This window comes from Cervus canadensis, chromosome 13 (genome assembly GCF_019320065.1).
Source record: "Cervus canadensis isolate Bull #8, Minnesota chromosome 13, ASM1932006v1, whole genome shotgun sequence".
NCBI lineage: Eukaryota > Metazoa > Chordata > Mammalia > Artiodactyla > Cervidae > Cervus > Cervus canadensis.
The window spans coordinates 75,037,479-75,059,399 of record NC_057398.1 but is presented as its reverse complement, the minus strand read 5'-3'; the positions used below and the strand labels follow the sequence as shown (position 1 = coordinate 75,059,399).

The 21,921-nt window shown below is 38.4% G+C and overlaps 1 non-coding gene across 1 annotated transcript; it reads right to left on the bottom strand.

Moving 5' to 3' along the window:
* Window positions 1–20,942: 20,942 nt before the first annotated feature.
* Window positions 20,943–21,015, bottom strand: TRNAG-CCC. The gene has a single exon. It is a non-coding gene; the product is annotated as a tRNA-Gly (tRNA).
* Window positions 21,016–21,921: the final 906 nt, after the last annotated feature.

The window sequence follows — 21,921 nt, the reverse complement described above, 5'->3', positions numbered from 1 at the left end:
GATCAGATTTGTGGATATCAGAATTGGCAGATGAGGGGAGCGGGGATTGAAAAAAGGCAGTCAAAAGTTGGACTTCTCTGACGGCTCAGTGGTAAAGAATCCACCTGCCAATGCAGGAGACGCTGGTTCAATCTCTGGGTAAGGAAGGTCCGCTGGCTAAGGAAGATCCGCTGGCAACTTAAGTACTCTTGCCTGGGAAATCCCATGGACAGAGGAGCCTCGCAGGCTATAGTCCATGGGACTGCAGAGTCAGACACGAATTAGTGACTAAACAACAACAGCAGCAAGTCAAAAGGTACAAACTTCCAGATATAGATAAAGTACTTGTGATGTAATGAACATGATAAATGTAACTAATACTGTTGTTGTTGTTCAGTCACTTAGTTGTGCCCAACTCTTTGTGACCCCATGGACTGCAGCAGCCAGGCTTCCCTGTTCTTCACTATCTCCCAGAGTTTGCTGAAACTCATGTCCATTGAGACAATGATACAATTCAATCATCTTATCCTCTGTTGCCCTCTTCTCTTTTTGCCCTCAATCTTTCCCAGCATCAGGGTCTTTTCTGATGAGATGGCTCCTTGCATCAGGTGACCAGAGTATTGGAGCTTCAGCTTCAGCATCAGTCCTTTCAATGAATATTCAGGATTGATTTCCTTTAGGTTTGACTGGTTTGACCTCCTCGGAGTCCAAGGGACTCTCAAGAGTCTTTTCCAACACCACAGTTCAAAAACATCAATTTTTCGGTGCTCAGCTTTCTTTTTAGTCCAATCTCACATCCATACATGCCTACTGGAAAAACCATAGCTTGACTAGACCATCCTTTGTTGGCAAAGTAATGTCTCTACTTTTTAATATGCTAAGTTTGTCATAGCTTTTCTTCCAAGGAGCAAGTGTCTTTTAATTTCATGGCAAAAGTTACCATCTCCAGCAGTTTTGAAGCCCAAGAAAATAAAGTCTCTCGCTATTTCCATTGTTTCCCCATCGATTTGCCATAAAGTGATGGAACTGGATGCCATGATCCTAGTGCTCTGAATGTTGAGTTTTAAGCCAGCTTTTCCATTCTTCTTTTTCACCTTCATCAAGAGACTCTTTAGTTTCTCTTTGCTTTCTGCCCTTAAGGTGGTGTCATCACACATCCAAAGTTACTGACATTTCTCCTGGCAGTCTTGTTTCCAGCTTGAGCTTCATCCAGTTTGGCATTTCACATGATGTACTCTGCACATAAATTAAATAAGCATGGTGACAATATACAGCCTTGACATACTCCTTTCCCAATTTGGAGCCAGTTTGTCGTTCCATGTCCAGTTCTAGCTAACTGTTGCTTCTTGACCTGCATACAGATTTCTCAGGAGGCAGGTAAGGTGGCCTGGGATTCCCAGCTCTTCAAGAATTTTCCATAGTTTGTTATAATCCACACAGTCAAAGACTTTAGCAATGAAGCAGAAATAGATGTTTTTCTGGAATTCTCTTGCTTTTTCTATGATCCAACAGATGTTGACAACTTGATCTCTGGTTCCTCTGCCTTTTCTAAATCTGGCTTGTACATCTGGAGGTTCTAGGTTCACATACTGGTAAAGCCTAGCTTGAGCCTTACCTTGACAGCATGCAAAATGAATACAATTGTGCAGTAGTTTGAACACTCTTTGGCATTGCCTTCCTTTGGGATTGGAGTGAAAATTGACCTTTTCTAGTCCTGTGACTACTGCTGAGTTTTCCAAATTTGCTGACATATTGAGTGCAGCACTTTAACAGCATCATCCCTTAGGATTTGAAATAGCTCAACTGGAATTCCATCACCTTCACTAGCTTTGTTTGTGGTGATGCTTCCTAAGGCCCACTTGACTTCACATTCCAGGATGTCTGGCTCTAGGTGATTGATCACACCATCATGGTTATCTGCATCATTAAGACATTTTGTGTATAGTTCTTCTGTGTATTCTTGCCACCTCTTCTTATATCTTCTGCTTATGCTAGGTCCATACTGTTTCTGTCCTTTATTGAGCCCATCTTTGCATGAAATGTTCCCTTGGTATCTCTAATTTTCTTGACGAGATCTCTAATCTTCACTCTATTGTTTTCCTCTCTTTTTTTGCATTGTTCACTTAAGAAGATTTTTTTTTATCTCTCTTGCTATTCTTTGGAACTCTGCATTCAATTGGGTATATCTTTCCTTTTCTCCTTTGCCTTTAACTTCTCTTCTTTTCTCAGCTATTTGTAAGGCCTCCTCAGACAACCAATTGCCTTGTTGAATTTCTTTTTCTTGGGGATGGTTTTGATCACCACCTCCTATACAATGTCACTAACCTCCATCCATAGTTCTTCAGGCACTCTATCAGATCTAATCCCTTGAATCTGTTTGTCACTTCCACAGTATGATCATAAGGGATTTGATTTTGGTAATACCTGAATGGTCTAATGGTTTTCTCTACTTCCTTCAATTTAAGTCTGAATTTTTCAATAAGGAGTTCATATGTTATATGAGAAAGTTGTTAAGAGACTAAATCCTGAGTTCTCATTGCAAGGAAAAAAAGTTTTTTTTTTCTATTCTTTAATGTTATATTTATTTGAGATGATGGCTGCTCACCAGGGCTTCCCCAGTGCTCAGATGGTAAAGAATCCACCTGTAATGTAGGAGACCTAGATAATCCAGGAAAATCCTCTGAAGAAGGGAATGGCTACTCATTCTAGTATTCTTGCCTGGAGAATTCCATGGTCAGAGGAGGCTGGTGGGCTATAGTCCATGAACTTGGAAACAGTCAGATACAACTGAGTGACTAACAATGCTAACTAAACTTATTGCAACAATTGTTCATGATTTATGCCAGATCATTATGTTGTATATCTTAAAATTATGCAGTGTTATTTGTCAATTTTATCTCAATAAAACTGGAAGAAAAAAATTCAAACTCTATTAGTCGTGTCTCTTGGGCATGTTACTTAAGGGGAGTGCCCTCATCTAGGTGGATCTCTGAATCTGTGGCCATTTGGCAGATTGGTTGGCCACTGGATGATCTAGGATTGCCTCAGTCATATACCTAGCAGTCTGCAGACTGCAAGCCAGGTCAATAGAAGTGACTATGGACAGGGTCACTTGTCTCTTGTCACACATCAGTCTCACTTGGTCTTCTTTCAGTGGCAGCTTGAAGTTCAAAGAGCACAAAATAAGTTCTGCTACACAAAAACTTCATTATTCCACTTATTTCTTGTTTGCTAAAGTCCAAATCAAATAACAAAGAAACAGAGGAAAACAATAGAATAGATCAACGCAAAGAAATAGAGGAAAACAATAGAATGGGAAAGACTAGAGATCTCTTCAAGAAAATTAGAGATACCAAGGAAATATTTCATGCAAAGATGGGCACAATAAAATAATGGTATGGACCTAACAGAAGCAGAAGATATTAATAAGAGGTGGCAAGAATACACAGAAGAACTGTACAAAAGAGATCTTCATGACCCAGATAACCATGATGATGTGGGTTTTTTTTAACTGAATACCAATCTGTGAATGCAGAGAACAAAACTCCTTGAGACTGGGCAAAGAGCTAATGAGAGGCAATAACATCATCAGTTCCAGAGAACACCTGGAGTTGGGAGACATTTGAATTTCAACCAGGCAGAGAGAACAGAACTTTTTAAATACCTGAGGCATTTAGCAGAGACTCCAGAGTAATAAATACTATAGATCCCCTCTAATGATGCGTGAAAACAAATCTTGAAAGGATCCAGAAATTTGACTGTCAGCTAAAAAAAATCAATGTTCTTTTTAAAAAGGGAGTAAAATCCATTGCTCCACATTGAAACATTCACTGTGTCTAGCATTCAATTAAAAAATATCAGTTTGCAGAGAAGGAAAAGGTGACCCATACTAGGAGAAGATGGTCAGTAGAAACAGAACCAGAAATGACAGGAATGATGGAATTAGTGGCACAGAATTTTAAATTTATTTTAAGTATACTCAAGAATTTAAAAGAAGTTAATATGAAGAAATAAATGGAAAATTTAAGGTGAATCAGAATCTTTAAACTCCTCTTCAATAGTTACAAAAAACTGTAGAACATTTCAACTTGAACCATTCCCTTCTGAACTTATGTGCTAATACGGCTATGTATTTTAATATTAATCTCATTTTTTAAAAAAATTCTGGAAGTATTGTTATTTTTATTTTATGTGGCTAATGTTTAAATTATTCTATATATTTACTATTTTATTCTTTATTATGTTCTTTCATCTTACACCATCCATCTGTTCTCACTTTCTTTCTACCTAAAGTAAACATTCTAGAATTTCCTTTAATGAAGAGCTATAGTGACTAACTTCCTGCTTTTGTTTGAAAAATATCTTTATCTTCATTCTTAAAAGATGTTTTCACTGGTCATAGAATTTCAGGTTGACAGTTATTCCTTTCAGCACATTGAATACTTTAAAAATATTGCTTCACTATCTTCTAAGTTCAGTAACTTCCATTTTGCTTTTGATAAGTCATATGTATATTATTCTAATTATTGACACATGTGAGAGTAATCTCTCTTTTTTAATAGCTTCCCCAAATATCTTTTTTTTTTTTTTTCCATTCTGTAGTTTCCCTGTTTTAGGTCTGGGTATGACTTTCTTTTTACTTATTTTACTTGGCTTTCACTGGATTTCTTGAATCTATGAATTCTTTTCTTTCTTTACTTCTAAATGTTGTTAGCCACTATTTCTTCAGTTATTGCCTCTGCCCCATTTTTCTCTCTTTCCTCCTTCTGGAGATTTGAATAGTCATTATAATATATCCTGAGATATATTCTTAGATTCTTACAATATAGCCTCCATTATCTCTTTTATATTTATCATCTTTTTTCCTTTGTTCTCTATAATTTTTTCAGATTTATCTTCTAGTCTACTATTTTTGACTGTATCTAAGGTAGCTCAGGCTGGTTTTCCAAGAGGCAGAGGAACCAGAGATCAAATTGCCAACATTCAGTGGATCATGGAAAAAGCAAGAGAGTTCCAGAAAAACATCTATTTCTGCTTTATTGACTATGCCAAAGCCTTTGACTGTGGGGATCACAATAAACTGTGGAAAATTCTGAAAGAGCTGGGAACACCAGACCACCTGACTGCCTCTTGAGAAACCTGTATGCAGGTCAGGAAGCAACAGTTAGAACTGGACGTGGAACAACAGACTGGTTCCAAATAAGAAAAGGATTACGTCAAGGCTGTATATTGTCACCCTGCTTTTTTAACTTATATGCAGAGTACATCATGAGAAACGCTGGGCTGGAGGAAGCACAAGCTGGAATCAAGATTGCCGGGAGAAATATCAATAACCTCAGATATGCAGATGACACCATCCTTATGGCAGAAAGTGAAGAGGAACTAAAGAGCCTCTTGATGAAAGTGAAAGAGGAGAGTGAAAAAGTTGGCCTAAAGCTCAACATTCAGAAAACTAAGATCATGGCATCTGGTCCCATCACCTCATGGGAAATAGATGGGGAGACAGTGGAAACAGTGTCAGACTTTAATTTTTGGGGCTCCAAAATCACTGCAGATGGTGACTGCAGCCATGAAATTAAAAGACGCTTACTCCTTGGAAGGAAAGTTATGACCAACCTAGGTAGTATATTAAAAAGCAGAGACATTACTTTGCCAACAAAGGTCCGTCAGGTCAAGGCTATGGTTTTTCCAGTGGTCATGTATGGATGTGAGAGTTGGACTGTGAGAAAGCTGAGCACCAAAGAACTGATGCTTTTGAACTGTGGTGTTGGAGAAGACTCCTGAGAGTCCCTTGGACTGCAAGGAGATCCAACCAGTCCATCCTAAAGGAGATCAGTCCTGGGTGTTCATTGGAAGGACTGATGCTGAAGCTAGAACTCAATACTTTGGCCACCTCATGCAAAGAGTTGACTCATTGGAAAAGACCCTGATGCTGGGAGGGATTGGGGGCAGGAGGAGAAGGGGACGACAGAGGATGAGATGGCTGGATGGCGTCATCGACTCGATGGACATGAGTTTGAATAAACTCCGGGGGTTGGTGATGGACAGGGAGGCCTGGCGTGCTGCGATTCTTGGGGTCGCAAAGAGTCGGAGACGACTGAGCAACCGAACTGAACTGAACTGAACTGAAGGTAGCTCAGCTGATGAAGAGTCCACCTGCAGTGCAGAAGACCCCAGTTTGATTCCTGGGTCGGGAAGATCCTCTGGAGAAGGGATAGGCTCCCCACTCCAGTATTCTTGGGCTTCCCCGGTGGCTCAGCTGGTAAAGAATCTCCCTGCAATGTGGGAGACCTGGGTTCAATCCCAGGGTTGGGAAGATCCCCTGGAGAAGGGAAAGGCTACCCACTCCAGTATTCTGACCTGGAGAATTCCATGGAGTATATAGTCCATGGGGTCACAAGGAGTCGGGCACGACTGAGCGACTTTCACTTTCAAAGATACACCCAGAAAATTTAAAATACATTCAGAAATTTTAAAATTTATTTATTACTTTTTAAAGTTCTTTTTTGTTTCCTTTCATCTATGTTGGCTTTAAACTATATTTTCAATTTTCCCTTTTATTTCTAGAAATTTATTAAATATACTTTAAATTTTTTCCTATTTGGTGTCTGGTAATTCCAACATCTGATGTCTTTTCTGTCATTTCTGCTGACTCTTGCTCATGGTACTTTGTTTCCTGATAGTTTTGTGATTCAATTTTTGTTTTGTTTTGTTATTGTTGTTTTACTGTGAACTGATTTTTTAAAAAACACCTTGTGTAGGAAGTTTTAATGCCTGAGACAAAGATGAGTTCCTTCAAAGGGATTTGTTTTTGCTTCTTTTGGGCACCTGAGGGCATCATTGTACTAGGATGACTTTAAATCTAATATCTGGCTTTAGATTTTTTTAGGTATCCAAGGTGTAGGTGTTTGGGCTGTAAACTTGCATTCAAGTTCTCTGCGGTTATAGACTCTTAGGGGATAAAATCTCCTCTTCTTCTCAACTTGCACAGGATATTGAGATGAGTCATTTTTGTTGTAGTCTCCTGGTGATGACAGTTCTGGTAGGGAAATGAATAATTCCTAATTTGTCTCACACTGAGAGTGCAACACTTTGAGGACTCATTTGTACTGAGTGGAGAGGGTGGTTAGAGAAGAATCTCCTAAATTGAGATTGCCTGTTTTAGATGCTCCTGGGCTTTGAGTTCTAAATTGCATGCCATGCAACACTATAAATCTTGAACCTTAAGCTCTTCCAGTTTTTCTAGACATCTTACTTCTCTTCATTCTCACTTTATCATATTTCACTATTCAAAATATACACTCTTTCACATTTTAAAATCTCTGAAATTAGTGTGCATCTTAAATTGGTGGCATCCTACAGTCATGGTCAGCCAGGGTCAGGCATAACATAGATAAATACATTTTTTAATGTGTGTATGAATATCAAAAGTGAAGCATCAAAACTTGCAGGATAAACATCAGTGGCTTAGAAGAAAATTTGAGGCTGATAGTGAAACATATTTTAACCCCTAGGGATCAATGTCTACAAAGAAAAGCTGTCTTCTTAGTGAACCAGACATATTCAACAACATTACTGAAATATAAGTCAAAAGTTAAGTTACCTGTGTGCTGTCATGTCTGACTTGTTATCACGCTGTGGACCATAGCCCACCAGGCTCTCTGTCCATGGAATTCTCCCAGGCAAGAATACTGGAGTGGGTTGCCATTTCCTCCTTCAGGGGATCTTCCCCAACCCAGGGATCGAACCTGCTTCACCTGAGTCTCCTGTGTCTCCTGCTTTAGCAGATGGATTCTTTACCACTGAGCCAACTGGGAATCTTCAAAAATAAGTTACTACTGCATAATTGCAAAGTCAAGCTTAAGAGTCCAGTACCAATGGTTTTTCATTCTTTTAAGGATTATTTTCTGAAATAATACGTTACCAAGGTTCTTGATGTCACAGAGCATTGATTGTGTAGAAAAGTAAGACTCATTGGCAGGTTTTAGGCATCACTTCAGTGATTATAATATTAACATATAATATTAATATTTTACTTTTTATATATGCCCAAGAGTAATATATGATAAAAATAGATGATTAAATGTAAAGAGCTCCTTCATTAGTATGCAATATTGTTCTTTACAGCATTGGACTTTATTTTCACCACCAGACACATCCACAACTGAGATGCATTTTAAATTACAAGATATAGTTTTGTCATAGTTTGACAGCATTTTCTTTCTTTCTTAGTAGTAAATAAAATAATGATATTTCTTTCAACAAGTGATGCCTCAGAATGCACATCATACATTATGCCGGGGTGTGTGCTCAGTTGTGTCCAGCTCTTTTGCAACCCCATGGATTCTAGCCTGCCAGGATCCTCTGTCCATGGATTTTCCAGGCAAGAATACCGGGGCAGGTTGCTAGTTCTTTCTCCAGGGATCTTCCCAACCCAGGGTTCAAACTCAAGTCTCTTGCATCTCATACTTTGGCAGGCAGGTTTTTGTTGTGTTTTTTTTTTTTTACCACTAGCACCCACTGTGAAGCCTCATAATACATTAAGTAATCTTTTATTTTTGTTCACTTCTGATCATACATCATGAGAAATGCTGGGCTGGATGAAGCACAAGCTGGAATCAAGATTGCCGGGAGAAATATCAATAACCTCAGATATGCAGATGACACCACCCTTATGGCAGAAAGTGAAGAGGAACTAAAGAGCCTCTTGATGAAAGTGAAAGAGGAGAGTGCAAAAGTTGGCTTAAAGCTCAACATTCAGAAAACTAAGCTCATGGCATCTGGTCCTATCACCTCATGGGAAATAGATGGGGAGACAGTGGAAACAGTGTCAGATTTTATTTTTTTGGCCTTCAAAATCACTGCAGATGATGACTGTAGCCATGAAATTAAAAGACGCTTACTCCTTGGAAGGAAAGTTATGACCAACCTAGATAGCATATTAAAAGGCAGAGACATTACTTTGCCAAAAAACGTCCGTCTGGTCAAGGCTATGGTTTTTCCAGTGGTCATGTATGGATGTGAGAGTTGGACTGTGAAGAAAGCTGAGAGCCGAAAAATTGATGCTTTTGAACTATGGTGTTGGAGAAGACTCTTGAGAGTCCCTTGGACTGCAAGGAAATCCAACCAGTCCATCCTAAAGGAGATCAGTCCTGGGTGTTCATTGGAAGAACTGATGCTGAAGCTGAAACTCCAATACTTTGGCTACCTCATGTGAAGAGTTGACTCATTGGAAAAGACCCTGATGCTGGGAGGGATTGAGGGCAGGAGGAGAAGGGGACGACAGAGGATGAGATGGCTGGATGGCATCACCGACTCGATGGGCATGAGTTTGGGTAGACTTCGGGAGTTGGTGATGGACAGGGAGGCTTGGCGTGCTGCGATTCGTGGGGTCGCAAAGCGTCGGACACGACTGAGCAACTGAACTGAACTGACTGAACTGATCATATTTGAGACTTTAAAAAATGCAGTAACTTTAGTTGACTGTAGCAGGAGTTTAGTCTGCTGGTCTGCTAAACTACCAGAAATGTAAGTCTTGTATTACTTTTGAAATCAGAAAACATACATTATTTCCAAAAAATTGTTTGGTTTTGAGAAAGTCCTTCAAAAGAAGAGAGAACGAACTATAGTAAAAGAAAGGGTTTCTTCTTTAGGACAGGGAAAAATTTGGCTTGTTTGTGCATTATCTCGTTTCTAGTGTTTTATGTATTTTCTCTCTCCTTGAACAGATTTGCCAGAGGCTTGTCTATTTCATAGTGTTTATATAATGACATTATTTTTATTTTCTAATAATTTTATTTTGGTCTTAATTATTCCCATTCTCCTATTTACTTTTGAGGAGCTTGTTGTTGCTTTTTTTACAATCTTTTTTTCTCTATCAAGATAAAATAATATATTAAAACTCTGCATTTTCCTTCAAATATTGCTGTGATTTATCACAAAGATTTAGATAGTTGGCATTTCTTTAGTTTTTTAAAAAATAGTAGCTAATAAAAATTGCTAATATTTACCATACACTTTTATAACCTACAGGGCACTCTCTTTTTATGTTTTCTCTTTCTTTTTGTCCAAGTTCTTATTTGTGGCTATTTTATGGGTGATTAGGGGCTACTTATACAAAAACACATGCTACTACTGTTCAGCTGTAGATGCACAATACAGCCCATAAAATATTTGACTTTATTGCATTTAATGAAAACTTTCTCCATGACCGAGGATGCTCAGTTTCTACACATGAACATGTGTAGCTATTATTGTAGAAAATAAAATCTAAAATAATGTTCTACATTATGACCATTTTAGATCCTCTGTGCAAAGGCATATATTATCTGTTTAACTTGTCAATGATATTTAAGTATTAAAATCTCTCACTATAATTGTGTTTTTATTATTTTCTCATTACAAACCTATCAATCTACATAATATATTTCGATGCCAGGTTGATCCATATCAATTATTTATTATTATATTTTCATTATTGACTACTCTTTCTGATATGCAATAACTCCACCTGTCTTAGTGCTTTTTTTGCTTTAAGTTCTACTCTATCTGACATGAATATTGCTATCATTGCTTTCCTATTTTATCAGTTTTCATTGCTTTCCTATTTTATCAGTTTAGTTTATCTTTGGCCATTCGCTGATGTTTAGCCTTCCTAGACCTTTTGACTTTTAAATACCCTGGTTGCTCATTGGTAAGGAATCCACCTGCCAATGCAAGAGATGCAAGAGACTCAGGTTCAGTCCCTGGGTTGGGAAGATCCTTTGAAGAAGGAAATGACAACTCACTTCAGTACTCTTGCCTGGAGAATCCCATGGACAGAGGAGCCTGGCAGGCTACAGGCTACTGTGGGGTCACAAGAAGACTTGGGTATGACTTAGCAACTAAGCAGCAGCAATTAAGAATATATTGTTTAATTTTTAAATAATTTATGCTGTTTTGCCTTCTAATGCAGGATTTCAACTGTTTACATTAATTTTAATTGCTATGCTTGGTTTATCTTTTTTTTTTCTATTTGAAGCTTCCTAACTTTTATTTTTGTTTCTTCAGTTTTGCCTTTTAAGTTTGATTTGTTTATGTTTGTCTTTTAAATCGATTTGCAAGATAAATTTAGCAGCTTGAGTAGCAAACAGCTAGTGTCTCGCCCAGTTTCGTGTCCGGAATCTGGATGTGGCCCAGCGGGGCATTTCTTACATAGGCTGTGTCAGGAGCTGCAGTCCACTATCACCTGGTAGCTTTAGCCTTTAGACAGCTTGACACAGAGGGGCAGGTGCTGCCAGTCTGCTTCCAAGTTCATTCAGCGGCTCTTGTCAAAAGGCCTTGGTGGCTTGTTGTTGGAGGCCTTGTTCCTTACCTCATGCACCTCTTAGCAGGACTGTTCATGACATGGCTGCTGGCTCTCCACAGAGCAAATGATCTAAGAGAGACTGAGGAATCAAGATGGAAACCACAATGTCTTTTATAACCTAATTTCCCAAATGACTTACTATCACTTTTGCTATATATCCTATTAATCATACAGACCAATCCTAGGGTAATGTGGGAAAGAACAGCACAAGAATATAAGTACAGGAGGCAGAGATATTGGGAGCTATTTGGATGCTGGCTACCTCAAGCACCCGATTTTTAATTCTAATGGTGAATATCTTAAGTCCAAAAACATACTTAATGCTATATTTACCTACTTTTAACTTTAATAAAAAAAAGAATTTTCCTCCCAGATTATAGGAAGAACAGTTTAGGACATTTGGCTTCTTTACCTTATAACTCTCTCATGCTTTCTCATTGTTTATTAATTTACTATGAGGCTTTATCTGTCCTGAAGCACTTTTTCAGGACTTCCCTGTAGCTCAAAGGGTAAGGAGTCTCCCTGCGATGCAGGAGACCAGGGTTTGATCCCTGGGTTGGGAAGATCTTTTGGAGAAGGGAATGGCAACCCACTCCAGTATTCTTGCCTGGAGAATCCCATGGACAAAGAAGCCTGGTGGGCAACAGTCTGTGGAATGGCAAACAGTCGGACACGCTCAGTTGAGGGACTAACACACACACACGAGGCTTTACAGTTTCTAAAATCAATCTCTCTTTTATATCTCTTCCTAATATTATATCAATGAAGATGACTTGTCAACTGTAGTTAATAGCACTGTTAGTCAAGTTTCCACTAGAGAAAGAGAACCAGTAGGAAAGAGGTATTAGTAAATTCATCGCAAGGGATGAACTTTTGTAATTGTAGGGACAGGCATGAAAAGTCTAAAATCCATAGGGTAGGCCATCAGGAATGCCAGGCTGAAATCCTAGTCCTGGAGTGGAATTTCTTCTCAATTCTCCTAAGAGCTTTTCACTGATGAATTAGACCTACACAGATTATTTAGAACAATCTCCTTTACCTTTACCTCCTTTACCTGTAGATATTGTAGTCAATATCTACAAAATACCTTCAGAGCAATACCTAATTTAGTGTTTGATTGAATAATGGGGTTAAGCCTAGCCAAGTTAACACATAATATAGCACTTTTCCTCAAAATCACTTTTCTTCAAATGGTAGCTTTCAAAGCTTTTGGTGCTTTCAAAGACATCAAATACACAAGGCCTCATAGATTTTATTAACACTTTGTCAAACTAATATTGCTTTCCTGGTCCACTTATTTACAAATGAAACTTATATTTGAAATAAATGTTTTTTTTCTCTCACTTTCCTTAAGTTTTGCTTTAATGGCAAAACAGAAGGCTGCTCTTATTTGCAGATAGTTTGCTTTTCTTTTCAGGTTGGAAGGTTTAGAATATTTCATTTTTATCAGTAATTTAATTTATTTTTCCAAAGCCATGGTCTTGGTCTCTGCTAGTTACTTTGATTTCTTCTGAACTTTTTTGTGTCTGATATCAATTCTCTTTTGGGGTGAAAAAATATTCTGTTATACCTTGATTGATCATATCTGTGACTGTTTTTCTGTATTCTTTGAGACGTCTATTATTCAAAGTTTGGTTCTGCCTTCCTCTTTCATTTTCTTTTAAAATATACTTAATGTATTTCTCTAAATTATTTTTCACTTCACTGATTCTACTTTTTCCTGTTGAGTGCATTTTGCTTTTCACTGTTTTGCACAATTATCTGGCTTGTTAATGTGATAATCCAATCAGGTGTTGAATTGGTAAATGTGTGTGTGTGTTAGTCACTCAGTCCTGTCCGACCCTTTGCGATCCCATGGACTGTAGTCTGTCTGTCCATGAAATTCTCCAGGCAAGAATACTGGAGTGCGTAGACATTTCCTTCTCCAGGGGATCTTCCAGACCCGGGCATCAAACCAAGTCTCCCACACTGCAGGCAGATAAAGCCCAAATCGAGTCTCTGGGTTGATAAGTCAAGGTCTTGTGCAGACAAGGCTAAGCAAAGGTGATTAGTGGTTCCAGATGCCTTTCCCTGTGTAGATGCAGACAGTGTGTTAGTTGCTCAGCTACGTCTGACTCTTTGTGGCCCCACTGTCTACAGCCTGCCAGGTTCCTCTGTCCATGGAATTCTCCAGGCAAGAAGATTGGAGTGGGTAGCCATTCCCTTCTCCAGGGTATCTTCTCAACCCAGGGACTGACCTGGGTCTCCTGCATTGCAGACAGATTCTTTACCATCTGAGCCACCAGGGAAGCCCCCAAAACAACCTGTGATTTGGAGAAAGTGTTAGTTGCTCAGCTGTGTTCAACTCTTTTGCAAACCCATGCAAGAATTCTCTAGACTGGATATTTCCTTGCATCTTCTTCAGGAATTAATTTTCATCTCCTCTCTAACATAATTTTGTGTTTCTTATGGTTCAGCTATTTCAATGGTTGGGTTAACTATGAGCTAACATGGTATTATTATTTTTATAGGGCCTGTATTAGTTTTGTTTGTACTTCTGCCTTGACTTTAATTTCTTGAGTCTTATTGTTGATATTGAAGTTTCACTGTTTCAATGATTTGTTTCTGAAACTTAGTTTATTGGAAGTTTGGGGTCTAGACACAGTTACTCTTAGTCATTTTTCAGGAAGTCCTAAGTTTTTTTATTTTACTGTGTTTACTTTTGTTAATATTATGGCGGAGTGTTTGAAATAGTAGGCCAAGAGTCAGGAGAATTCTACTTCATTGCCAGCTACTCTCCTAAATACCATATATTACTTGGTCTAGTTCCTTTATTTTTATGGGCTTTAATTTCATCATCTAAAAAATGTGAGAAAGAAATTGTCCATTGCCTTTTAAGAGTGTCAGAAAAACTGTGACGGTTTATGAGAAAGTCGAGAAATTCTTTCCTTTTAACAAAATCAGGCTGAGGACAGGGTATTGAGAGTGGGGAAAGAGGGCAGGAATTTTGAAATATATAAAGGCAGTCACCCATTCACTCTGCATTTGCTTATCATAGGTCTATAAGACAGGTACTTTGGGAGTTATTTTATATAAGCTGTTTCAGGTAATTCTCACAACCACTTTGAAAACTGGGTTTACTTTTTTTCATTTTACAGTAAGGAAACCAACTCTATAGTAGTTCAAATAATCCCAACTCTGTACCTTTTGAATTGTGGGACTTGAATAAATTTACACAACTCAAAAGGGACCATGTTAGGACCAGAACTCAAATTTTTTAAAAATAGAATTTTTTCCACTTCACTCTAAAGTGTTGATCTACTGTGAAGAAGGCACAGCAGCAAAACTGTGGCATTGAGCAGGAGATGGGGTGCCCACACTGAAATTACTCCTTTCATCCTTGTCTTTTTTCCTTTCACTTAAATTACAAACTATTTCAGGCACGGAAAATACAGTGACTAATTTAAAAGCAAGGTATCCATCACCCAGCTTGTCAAATCTTAACATCTGGCCATGTTTGCTTCAGATTTTTTTTTTAAGAAATTAAACATTGATATATATATATTTATATAGATTTGAAAGTGTTAGTTGCTCTGTTGTGTCCAATGTTTTGAGACCCCGTGAACTGGGGCCTACCAGGCTCCTCTGTCCATGGAATTCTCCAGGCAAGAATACTGGAGTGGGTAGACATTCTCTTCTCCAAGGGATCTTCCCAACTCAGGGATCAAACCCAGGTCTCCCACATTGCAGGCAAATTTTTTACTGCCTGAGAATATAACTATATATATATAGTTGAACCCACTTCGCACTTGCTATGGTAAAATTCCTTTCTCTGTTTCCTCAGTGGTGTCCATTATGTTAGTATATATCATTTTCCTCCATGTCTTTATACATTTACTATATACTATAATATATGCTGGGCTTCCCTGGTAGCTCAGACGGTAAAGTGTCTGTCTGCAATGCTGGAGACCCGGTTTCGATCCCTGGGTTGGGAAGATCCCCTGGAGAAGGAAATAGCAACCCACTCCGGTACTCTTGCCTGGAAAATCCCGTGGACAGAGGAACCTGATAGGCTATAGTCCATGGGGTCGCAAAGAGTCGGACACAACTGAGTGACTTTACTTACTTACAATATATGCTAGTGTTTTGCTTATTTCTAAACTTTATTTAAACGGTATCTCACTATAAATATATAATTCTGCAAATTGCCTTTCTATTCAAGATTATTTTTTATATATTAATGTTTATTCATGCTGGCATATGTAACTAGTACATTCATTCTAATTATTGAATTTCTTATGGAATTTATACCTCAATTTATATTTATTTAAGGATCTATTGATGGACATTTGTATTGTTAGCAATTTTCCATGTTACATCAATGTTGCAAGGAATATTCTTATACATTTCTCATTGTACATACACAAAGAGTTTTCTAGAGTAGATTTATTTATACCTAGGAATAGAGATGTTAACGGTGTGCAAGGTCCTAGTTCTTCACAGCCTCACCACTACTTGTTTTTGTAGACTTAAAAAAAATTATTTTTTTGATCTGATGAATATGAATGATCTGTTGTTTTAATGGGCATTTCTCAGAGTAGAGAAATTGAATTCCTTTTCTGTGTTTTCCCTTTTGCAAACTGCTTGTTCATATCTTTTGCTCATTTTTCTGTTAAGCTGTTTTTCATTTTCTTACTGTGTTGTGGGGTTCTTTACATATTCTAAATACCAACCCCATGTCAATCACGTTTATTGCAATTATATTCCCTTAGCCTCTAGGCTTATTTTTCACTTTATTTATAGTGTCTTGTTTTATATAATTTTTGCATTATAGTACTTTTAAAATTGCTTTTTTCTTCCTTAAGGCTTCCATCCAACTAAAAAATTATAGAATTTTCACTTCTAAAAACATTAAAATTTTTCTGTTTGCATTTAGGTCTTGATCTGCCTGGATTTTTCTTTCTGTACATGATATAAAATAGGCATCTATTATAATTTTTAAGTTGTGGATTATTGCTTTTTCTAACATTAATCTTCCAATAATTAATTTTTTGTTACACAATTTGTGGTGTCCCTTTGATCATATTTTATGTATCTACACCTATCTCTCTCTTCCGATTCACTGGCAGCCTTGACAATTCCTATACTATTATCATGGTGTTCAGTATTATGTTCTTATTACAGGTCTTTTTTTTTTTTAAAACATCACCGTGACTTAAGTGGAAGTTTACACACTTTGACCCCATTCACCCATTTTGCCCACCCCCCTAAACCCCTACCTCTGGCAACCACCTAAAGGTTTTGATATTTGGTGAATAAATCCTTCTACCTTGTTCTTCTTTATAATTCTCCTGGCTATTTTTCACCTTTTAATCTTTTATGTGAAGTATTACTGTTGTTCAGTCAGAAAGTCATGTCCAGCTCTTTGAGACCCGGTGGACTAAAGGATGCCAGGTTTACCTGTCCTTTATTGTTTCCTAGAGTTTGCTCAAACTCATAAGCATTGAGTTAATGATGCCGTCCAACCATTTCATCCTCTGTTTCCTCCTTCTCTTCCTGCCCTCAATCTTTCCCAGCATCAGGGTCTTTTCCAATCAGTTGGGTCCTTGCATCAGGTGGCCAAAGTATTGAAGCTTCAGCTTCAGCATCAGTCCTTCCAGTGAATATTCAGGATTGATTTCTTTTAGGATTGACTGGTTGGATCCCCTTGCAGTCCAAGGGACTCTCAAAAGACTTCTCCAGCACAATTTGAAAGCATCAATTCTTTGGCTCTCAGCCTTCTTTATGGTCCAGCTCTCACACCCATACATGACTACTGGAAAAACCATAGCTTGGACTATCTGGACCTTTGTTGGCAAAGTGATTCTCTACTTTCTAATATGCTGTCTAGATTTGTCATAGCTTTTCTTCCAAAGAGCAACTGTCTTTGAATTTCATGGCTGCAGTCACAGTCTGCAGAGATTTTGGAACCCAAGAAAATAACATCTGTCACTGTTTCCATTGTTTCCCCATCTATTTGCCATGAAATGATGGGACTGGGTACCATGATCTTCATTTTTAGAATGTTGAGTTTTAAGCCAGCTTTTTAACTCTCCTCTTTCATCCTCATCAACAGGCTCTTTAGTTTCATCTCACTTTCTGCCATAAGGGTGGTATCATCTGCATATCTGAGATCATTGATATTTCTCCTGGCAGTCTTGATTCCAGCTTGTGATTCATCCAGCCAGGCATTTTGCATGATGTACTCTGTATGAAAGTTAAATAAGCAGGGTGACAATATACAGCTTTGTTGTACTTCTTTCCCAATTTAGAACCAGTCTATTGTTTCATGTCCAGTTCTAACTTTTGCTTCTTGACCTGCATACAAGTTTCTTAGGAGGTAAGTAAGGTGGTCTGGTATTCCCATCTCTTTAAGAATTTTCCAGACTTCATTGTGATTCACACAGTCAAAGGTTTTAGCATAGTCAATGAAGTATAAGTAGGTGTTTTTCTGGAATTCTCTTGCTTTTTCTATGATTCAATGGATGTTGGAAATTTGATCTCTGGTGTCTCTATCTCTTCTAAATGCAGCGTGTACATCTGGAAGTTCTTGGTTCATGTACCGTTGAAGACTAGCTGGAGGTATTTTGAGTCTTACCTTGCTAGCTTGTGAAGTGAGTGCAACTGTACAGTAGTTTGAACATTCTTTGGCATTGCTCTTTGGAATTGGAATGACAACTGACCTTTTCCAGTCCTGTGGCCACTGCTGAGTTTTCCAAATTTGCTGGCATATTGAGTGTAGTACTTAGCATCATCTTTTGGGAATTGAAATAGCTGAGCTGGAATTCTATTACCTCCACTAGCTTTGTCTGTAGTATAAGTTCTACAAAATAAGTCTTTTGGGATTTTGTCTGGAATCTTTTAAAATTTTTAGATTAATTCAGTCCCATCTTTCTTATTAACTTTAATATAAGTTTTCTATGAACATAGTGTTTTTTATTTGATTTTATGTTTTAGAATTTCTTCTGTAAGATTTTTTTCCTATAGGTACCCTTCCCCACCCCTACCTAAGCCTGGTAACAGAAATAAGTACAGTAGCATGGACCTTGGGAATGAATAACTCAAAATATTTTGAAGAATAAGAAGAAAAAGTTTGTAAGACCTGTCCAGTTGTTGATTCTTATGATGGCTTTGCACTGTGTCAACAGTAGCTAAGCTTGATCTACATTTCCCATAATTTCCTTCCCTGCAAGCTTCTTGGTTAGTATTGCCCACAAAAGAAGTTTGCATGACATTTTGAAGGTAGAAATGAAGGTCACGGTAGGGCCAAGCAGTTGTGTAGTTCACACATCATATGTTAGTTACTGACTCATTTTGTTGGTTTGAGGCTGGTACCAACCATCTCCCAGTGGATATCCTTTTTCATTCTCCCTAAACCCTGGGCCATGTGCATGTACAGGAAATGTTCATATATGCTAAGGAAAGCCAGCTTTTAGAGTAGGAATATGGAGGACACATACAGTTGCATTTTATCCTCACAGCTTGTGCTTGGTCCTTTTTGTCTCCCACATCATGTCTATCTCCTCTTTCCAACTGCTGGCCTTCCTGACTTCAGGGCTAGCCCTCGATGCAAAAGCAACAGACTTACACAGACGGCTTAACTGGTTTCCAGGATTGTAAAGACCCAATCCCCATAATAAATCCTTTATTCTATCTCACTCCTAATAGTATTCACCTCTAATCAAATCCTAACTGATATAATTTCCATTTCCCTAAATGAATGTCCCAGAAGGAATACTGGAAAGTAGAATGAAGAAAATGATTATTCACATAAGATCTCTGAGGGATTGAGAGAACATCTTAAAGATTTCAGGGACAAGATACAGTTCTTTTAATGAAATGAGTAAAGACTGATGTTGTGGAAACTACAATGGCTAGTGTCAATGGAAAAGAATTTGAGACATACTTCCATAGCTCAACACACATTCAAAATCAGTGAATAGAAGTCAATTTGGGAATGCAGGGTTTACTTGGTAGTTAACTTAGTTTTTTACTGTTGGTAATTTATTTTAGAAGCCCCTTAATACAATGCCTGGAACAGTATGCATGCTCTCAACAAAGTGTTTTGAAATGAATTGAAATTAGACTGTCTATTCTTGGCAATATTGTGAGACTCAGTTTTGCCAAAATACCATTAACTAGGCCAATCAGAAATATTATTGCCCTGTGTTTGAGAGAGAATATGAATACTTAAAGAGATAGTACAATATGGTCTCTTTTCATTTGAAAATACAGACTGGATGGTAAAAATCTCTGAATTTTAGAATAGGAAATGATTTAACATAACCTTTGGTTCATGTACTGTTGAAGCCTAGCTTGAAGGATTTTGAGCATTACCCATTTGGATTTTTTCCAAATGAGTCAAAAGGAGTTATTTAACTTGACAAAGTCAGTGGCAAAGTTTGTATCAGTATCACGTTCACAGAAATCTCAGTCCATTATTTACTTACTAAACAAACCTCAGTCTCTTCCCTGCAAAAATAGTTGGGTGAATTTATTTATTGTTGATTGAAAAGTTAAACTCAAGTACTGATAAGATCAATTTCAACTTGATGAGAGATCTTTAAGGGTCCAGGCCTTACTTCATACAACAGTTTCTTCAACAACTTGGATAAAGACCTATGAGAAATATTTGTATGAAATCCTCAGGTGACATAAACTATACTGTATTGACCAACACAGTTAAGATTCCAAACACTAAGTAACAGGCTGTAATGTTGGACTGCAAGATATAAATTTACAGGAGTAATTGGAAAGTCTGGTGTATACATTAAATATATGTAATAAACATAGGAAGGGAAAAACTTAGTTTGGTAGCAGTTCAAAAGAAAAGGGTCTAACATTTTATAAACCCAATGAACGATGCAAAGGAAGTTAAAAAAAAATGTTTATACAATCTTTGGTTGTAAGAAGATGGAGGAGACTTCCCTGATAGTGCAGTAGATGGGGATCCTCCTGCCAATGCAGGGGACACAGGCTTGATCCCTGGCCCAGAAAGACTCCACATGCCTCGAAGCAACTCAGCCTGTGCATCACTACTGTGCCCATGCTCCAGTGGCCCTGAGCCAGCACTGCCGAGCCACTTGCTGCAACTCTGCAGCCTCCACCCCCTGGAGCCTGTGCTCGGCAACGAGGGGCCACCGGCCTGGGAAGTCTGCCCGCTGCAGCGAGAGCAGCCCCACCCGGCACAGATAGAGAAAGCCCAGGAACAGCAGCCAAGACCCAGAGCAGCCAAAAATAAACAAATAAGATGGAAGAAGAAAAATTTGGTTGAGGATGTGGATACTGTACAATTTAAAGACCTGAGACACAGCTTTAAGCTACAAGATCTCTGAATCTTTTCCTAGAGATCAAGAGAAGCTCATGCATAGCTTGTGGGAACCCCTCCTAAACTAGACCCTGCTTGCTTTAGCTTCTTCCACCTGCTCCTCATGTGCCTGCAGTGCTGTTTGCATGTGTATAAAGTGTCTGTAGATCACCTTTCCCCTCTGATCACCTCTTTTTAAAAATATTATTATTTATTTATTTGACTGTGCCCGGTGTTAGTTGTGTCTTTGTTTATGGCGCATGGGATCTTTAGTTGTGATGTGAGATCTAGTTCCCTGAGCAGGAATTGAACCTGGGTCCCCTGCATTGGGAGCACAGAGTCCTGGCCACTGGACCACCAGGGAAGTCCCTGATCGCCTTAATTCTGTCTTTCATCCAAGCCTACCTTCAGTCCCACCCGTCTTTCAACTCTGTTCACAATGAACTTTCTCTTGCTCTGAACTTCTTAGCATTTTATTTTGTTATTTAATCACTAAGTCATGTCAGACTCTTTTGTCACCCCATGCACTGTAGCCCACCAGGTTCGTCTGTCCATGGGATTTCCCAGGCAAGAATATTGGAGTGGGTTACCATTTTCTTCTCCAGGGGATCTTTCTGATCCAGGGATCAAACCTGCATCTCCTGCATTGTCAGGCACATTCTTTACCATTGAGCCACCAGGGAAACCCCTCCTTAGCATTTACTTACCAAATCTTGGCTTCCCAGCTGGCAATAGTGGTAAAGAACCTGCCTGCCAATGTAGAAGACATAAGAGACATGGGACTGATCCCTGGGTCCGGAAGATCCCTGGAGAAGGAAATGGCAACCCCACTCCAGCATCCTTGCCTGGAGAATCCCACAGACAGAGGAGCCTGGTAGGCTACAGTCCATGGGGTTGCACAGAGTTGGACATGACTGAAACAACTTAGCACGCATCCCAGATCTTTCTTTTAGATTGTTGCTTTTAGTTAATGATAATGTTGATGATGATATGAGTGGCAATAGTGACAAGTGGCAGTGGCAGTATTTAAGATTAGTTGAGAATGAGAAAATCTTGAGGAGAGGTGACTCATTTCTAAGAAGATACAGTGCTAACTGAAAAAGCTAAAGAATGAGGTAATTTGGAAAAATCACTATTCTATTGTTGCTTTGAAATTCAGCTTTTTAAAAAATTTGTAAAATTATCTTATAAAAGCACAACGTATAAACAAACTGAGTCCCAGTATGTTAAGTGACTTTGCCCAAGAGCACTAAACAAAAGATCAATTTGA